This window comes from Erythrolamprus reginae, chromosome 2 (genome assembly GCF_031021105.1).
Source record: "Erythrolamprus reginae isolate rEryReg1 chromosome 2, rEryReg1.hap1, whole genome shotgun sequence".
NCBI lineage: Eukaryota > Metazoa > Chordata > Lepidosauria > Squamata > Dipsadidae > Erythrolamprus > Erythrolamprus reginae.
In genome coordinates this window covers 33,627,652-33,633,544 of record NC_091951.1, presented here as the reverse complement: position 1 = coordinate 33,633,544, position 5,893 = coordinate 33,627,652, and positions in this window count along the sequence as shown.

The following is a 5,893-nucleotide window of genomic DNA, read 5'->3' as shown; positions in this document are numbered from 1 at the left end:
AAGAGGAAGAAAATGCAGCCGTATTGGTTTCACCTTTCCCCGCCGGTCAGCAGCTATTAAATTTAGTAGCCAGTTGACATAAGCAGAGCCAGCTTTAGGCTAAGGGCAAATTAATACTGGCTTAGGTCATTAAAAAGGGCAATCGTTCTAAAATGCAGACCATTGTATCGGTGGGAAATGGTGCCATCAATCAATGTGGCTTAGGGGTGCCATATTCCTTTGAACTGGCACTGGATGAAATGCTTTCCCGTATGCAACACTGAAGCTAGTCATGATGACATCTCATTTTTCATATCCATTTGAGGGAAATATATTGAAACAACTTTATAGGATTGTCCATTTCACCGAACATGACTTGGTGGTATACAATCCACAATTAAAAACAATGTCACAACTATTAAAACACTTTAAAACTGGATATTGTGTGAGAACATGCAATTACAGGTAGCTCCCAACTTACAACACAACCGAGCCTAAAATTTCTGCACTAAGTGAGACATTTGCTTAATGTGTTTTGCCCCATTTTACAACTTTTCTTCCCACAGCTATTAAGTGAACCACCCCACTTGTTAAATTAGTAATTATGGTTGTTAAGCGAATTGGGTTTCCCCATTGACTTTCTTCGCCAGGTCTTCACAAAAGGTGATCACACAACCCTGGGAAACTGCAACTGTCATAAATCTAAGCAGCTGTCAAACATCCAAATGTAAATCACATGACCATGGGGATGCTACAATGGTTGCAAGTGTGAAAAATGATTGTAAGTCACTATTTTCAGTGCCGTTGTAACTTCAGTCACTAAACAAACTTGTAATTCGAAGTCTACCTGTTCAACCATCACATACCTTCCCCATGGGATCCCCAAAGTTGTCAGTAGAATCATATTGTGAGGGCCATCTGAAAGACTAAAAGGGATGGACTTAACTCCTCCTGGAACAGGAGAGAGGATGGGAACTCCAGCAATGGAAGTAAATTGTCTGGATCCTGCCAGATGGAATTGTTTAGCAGATAAAATACACTACAAATCCCTCTTGCTGGACTTGATGAGGCAGGTAGATGTGATCACTGGTCCTTCAAATAACATGGATCTGCAGGGCTTTAAAGGTCAGAACCAGCCATCTTGAATTGCACCTGGCTGCATATTGGCAGCCAATGCAGCTCACCAAACATAAGTGTAACCTGTGGCATCCTAAAGGCACACAACTGTGCAGCCACATTCTGCACTAGTTGGCGCTCCTGAATATTCTTCCACAGCAGCTACACATGTAGTCTGCATTACAGCAATCCACTCTGGAGGGGACTTGGGGGGAGTGACTGGGTAGAACCTCATGGTCCAGGAAAAAAGTGAAATTGGTGCACAACCTAAAATTGCGCAAAGGCCCTCCTGGTCATGACTTGAGCAGGTGTCACAAGTCAAGAAGGACCCCCCCCCCCACCCCACCCCGATTGAGCATGGTTCTGTCTGGGATAGTGCCAGCCCATCTAGTATTAAAGATGATGGAGTCCCAGATCCACAAAGACCAAAAATGCAGTGCCACTTAGTCTTGCCATGTTCAGAGGAAGACTGTTGTCCCAGATTCAGACAACCCAAAGCCTCCAGGCAGCGAGACAAAACACCAATCACACCATTCAATAAGCCAGGACAAAAATGTACAATTTGAGTATTAACAGTAAAATGATGATACCTCACCCCAGGGTGACAAATGATCTCACCCAACGGCATCAGGCAGATGTTAAACAGGAGTAATGAGAGTACTGAAACCTGCAACACCCACATAACAAGAGGTTGCAGGCAGAATATTTCACTCACAATCGATGCTGACTGGTACCAGTCACACAGTTAAAAAATCAGCCCAATATTGAAAATCAGCCACCCACTCCTAACTGATGGAGATGATCCAGAAGGTATCGTGATTGATGAGATATAGGGGCAGAGGCATTATTGCTGATCTCCTCCTGTCAGAGATCATTCACAAGTGCAAACAATGCCACTTCTGTCAAATGCCCTGGCCTGAATCCTGATTGAAAGGAGTTCAAATGGAGTTGTGCTGAAGCTAGTGTACAGCAAATGTCTCCACAACCTTCCTGAAGAAAGAGAATGTAAGACACTGATAAAAACTGATCTGGTATGGAGGGATTCAGTGATGGTTTCTTGAGGAAGGACTGGACCATAGCCTCCAATGGAATGACACCTTCTCCCAAGGATGATTTAACTACTGCTAGAACCCAATCACATCACATTCCTGGGTCTAAGAAGCAGGTGTGTGAACTCACAGTCCTAAAGACCATGTCTATTTCCTCAGGTCCAACAGTTTAAACTGGGAGGTGGAGTAGCCAAGGGGAGGTGGAGTAGCCATTTATATTAAAGAAAGTCTAAAAACAACACTAATTCACAATACATGTCAAGATCTAGAGACTCTCTGGATTTGCATGCAAAATAAAGAAGGTTCTGTCATTAGAATTGGGGTGATCTATAGGCCTCCAGGGCAATCCGAGGAATATGACAACAAGATGGTGGATGAAATTACCCAAATGGCAGTAAAGGGAGATATTGTGGTTATGGGTGATTTCAACATGCCTGATGTTGACTGGAATATCCCCAGTGCCCTTACATGCAAAAGTAAGAATATAGTAGAGGCCTTTACAGGAGCAGCTCTGGCACAGCTGGTTAAGACACCAACTAGAGGGGAGAATATTCTAGATTTAGTTTTTACGAATGGGAATTGGGTTTCAGATGTCAAGGTGGGAGAAAATTTAGGATGCAGTGACCATCTATGTTTGTGGTTTGATGTAAAAACTAATTGTGAGCAATCCTATAATGCAACCAAAGTATTGGATTTCAGAAAAACAAATTTTAATGCAATGGGGGAATATTTAGAAAATGAATTAAAGGAGAGGGATAAAATGGCAGGAGCGAGCACCCAGTGGACTGTATTAAAAAAGGCCATCTTAAAAGCCACTGGAATGTATGTAAGACAAATAACTAAAGGTAAAGGGAAGAAGAAACCGCTATGGTTTAGCAACGATGTAAGGGCTATAGTCAATGAAAAAAAGGCTGCCTATAGGAGGTATAAAGAGTCTGGAAGTATAGCTGATAGGGAGGTGTATAAAATGAGACAGAAGGAGGCGAAACAGATAATATATGCTGCTAAAGCCTCAAAAGAGGAAGAAATTGCCAAATCTGTAAAGAAGGGGGATAAAACCTTCTTCAGATATATTAGTGATAAGAAGAAGAAAAACTGCGGCATCACGAAACTTAGTACCGGGAATAATACATGCATTAATGGGAATAAGGAGATCGCTGACCATTTCAATAGCTACTTCTGTTCAGTTTTCTCAAAAGACACCTTACAAAATAATACTATAGAGGGATATAGCATTGCTTCCAGCTGTACGGATTCAGCTCCAGTGATCTTAGAAGCCGATGTCTTAGAAGAACTTGAACGATTAAAGATAAATAAGGCAATGGGTCCAGATGGCATCCACCCCAGAGTTCTTAAAGAACTCAGATCTGTCATTACTACCCCCGTGACTGATTTGTTTAACCAATCCTTGTTAACAGGAGAAGTTCCTGAGGATTGGAGAATGGCCAGTGTTGTGCCTATTCACAAGAAGGGCAGTAGAGAAGAAGCTGGTAACTACAGGCCAGTTAGCTTGACATCAGTTGTAGTTAAAATGATGGAGACTCTACTCAAAAAGAGGATAAATCAGCACCTAAAAAACAATAACTTATTGGACCCAAATCAGCATGGCTTTACTGAAGGCAAATCATGTCAGACTAATCTCATTGATTTCTTTGACTATGTCACAAAGGTGTTGGATGAAGGTGGTGCCGTGGATATTGCCTACCTGGACTTCAGCAAAGCCTTTGATATGGTTCCACATAAAGAGCTGATAGATAAATTAGTGAAGATTGGACTTAATCCCTGGATAGTTCAATTGATTTGCAGCTGGCTGAAGCATAGACATCAGAGAGTTATTGTTAATGGCGAGTATTCTGAACAGAGTCAGGTTACAAGCAGTGTGCCACAAGGGTCTGTTCTGGGTCCTATTCTTTTTAATATGTTTGTGAGTGACATAGGGGAAGGTTTGGTAGGGAAAGTTTGCCTATTTGCCGATGACTCTAAAGTGTGCAATAGGGTTGATATTCCTGGAGGGGTCTGTAATATGGTAAATGATTTAGCTTTACTAGATAAATGGTCAAAGCAATGGAAACTGCAGTTTAATGTTTCCAAATGTAAAATAATGCACTTGGGGAAAAGGAATCCTCAATCTGAGTATTGTATTGGCAGTTCTGTGTTAGCAAATACTTCAAAAGAAAAGGATTTAGGGGTAATGATTTCTGACAGTCTCAAAATGGGTGAACAGTGCAGTCAGGCGGTAGGGAAAGCAAGTAGGATGCTTGGCTGCATAGCTAGAGGTATAACAAGCAGGAAGAGGGAGATTATGATCCCGCTATATAGAATGCTGGTGAGACCACATTTGGAATACTGTGTTCAGTTCTGGAGACCTCACCTACAAAAAGATATTGACAAAATTGAACGGGTCCAAAGACGGGCTACAAGAATGGTGGAAGGTCTTAAGCATAAAACGTATCAGGAAAGACTTAATGAACTCAATCTGTATAGTCTGGAGGACAGAAGGAAAAGGGGGGACATGATCGAAACATTTAAATATATTAAAGGATTAAATAAGGTTCAGGAGGGAAGTGTTTTTAATAGGAAAGTGAACACAAGAACAAGGGGACACAATCTGAAGTTAGTTGGGGGAAAGATCAAAAGCAACATGAGAAAATATTATTTTACTGAAAGAGTAGTAGATCCTTGGAACAAACTTCCAGCAGACGTGGTAGATAAATCCACAGTAACTGAATTTAAACATGCCTGGGATAAACATATATCCATCCTAAGATAAAATACAGAAAATAGTATAAGGGCAGACTAGATGGACCATGAGGGCTTTTTCTGCCGTCAGACTTCTATGTTTCTATGTTTCCCAGGTGACAGGACAGGGCAGTGTCTCAAGCACCTCCACCGAATTTATAACAAAGTTTAAGTCTAAATGGCAACAAAGTGATTTTGTCTGTGAACTCTAAATGGCAATGAAGTAGTGTTCTGCAAATTCTTCCATGGAGGCCATCTTCTGAATCTTCCTTTTCAGGAGGGCTGGATTTGCCACCCTGGTCACCACTAGTTAAGTCTTAATAGTGGCTCTCAACCACGTTCAACCGAGTTAATCCCTTGGCCTTCAGGGAGATGGCACCTCTCCCATAAACCACTTAGTGATGGAATTCACAGCAGATGAGAGGTTACACAGAAACGATCTGATCCAAAGTCTCAGCTGCTCTCTCATACAGTGGGTACGGAGAGTATTCAGATTGGCCTTATTGTCATGCACTGAAAAGCACAATTGGGCTTATTATCAGGGGATGTCTTATTTTTCCAGGGGGTGGGTGGGTGTTATATTAATGCAGTTATCTCCATGGAGAAGTGTACCCAAGTTGGCCGAACAAGCAACCTAGGAAGAGACATGAGTAACTGAGACTGACCAACAGCTCTAGTTATAAATGCCTTCTATCAGTTTGATCCAGCGATTTTACAACTTAGCAATAAAAAAAATGTATATTAATTGCTTACTCATTTTGGCTATCACTGTCAAACACTCAAAGGAGTAGGAATGCCCATTCAATAAAGGGCCCTTACATTTTCAATTGCATCAACTAATATTATAACGATGATGATGGTGATGATGATGATACAGGTAATCCTTGATTTACGTGGATTGGAATCAGAATTTCTATCACTATTTATTTATTTATTTATTTATTTGTTGGATTTGTATGCCACCCCTCTCCGGGGCGGCTCACAACATATCAGAAGAACATAGCAAATGC